Source organism: Pteropus alecto, unplaced genomic scaffold (assembly GCF_000325575.1).
Source record: "Pteropus alecto unplaced genomic scaffold, ASM32557v1 scaffold96, whole genome shotgun sequence".
NCBI lineage: Eukaryota > Metazoa > Chordata > Mammalia > Chiroptera > Pteropodidae > Pteropus > Pteropus alecto.
Genome location: NW_006438979.1, coordinates 607503 through 607788, shown reverse-complemented (window position 1 = coordinate 607788; position 286 = coordinate 607503).

Genomic DNA, 286 nt, shown 5'->3' with positions numbered 1-286 from the left:
CCTTCCTTCCTTCCTTCCTTCCTTCCTTCCTTCCTTCCTTCCTTCCTTCCTTTCTTTTTTACAAAGGTGGCAGACTTGGGGACTCCATCTGCAAGGGGCAGACAGACACCCTTTTCAAAGTCTGGCCTCCCGTGCGGTCACGATATGCAGCACACGCCCCCCTCCCCGCCCCCTAGGCCGTGCTTCTGGCAGATGCCCCTCGGATGCTGCTGCTTTGGGGCGGGCGATGCTTTTCTGGCAGGGCCGGCTCCTAGCGAGATTGAGAGGAAGTCGGACAGGCGGAGAG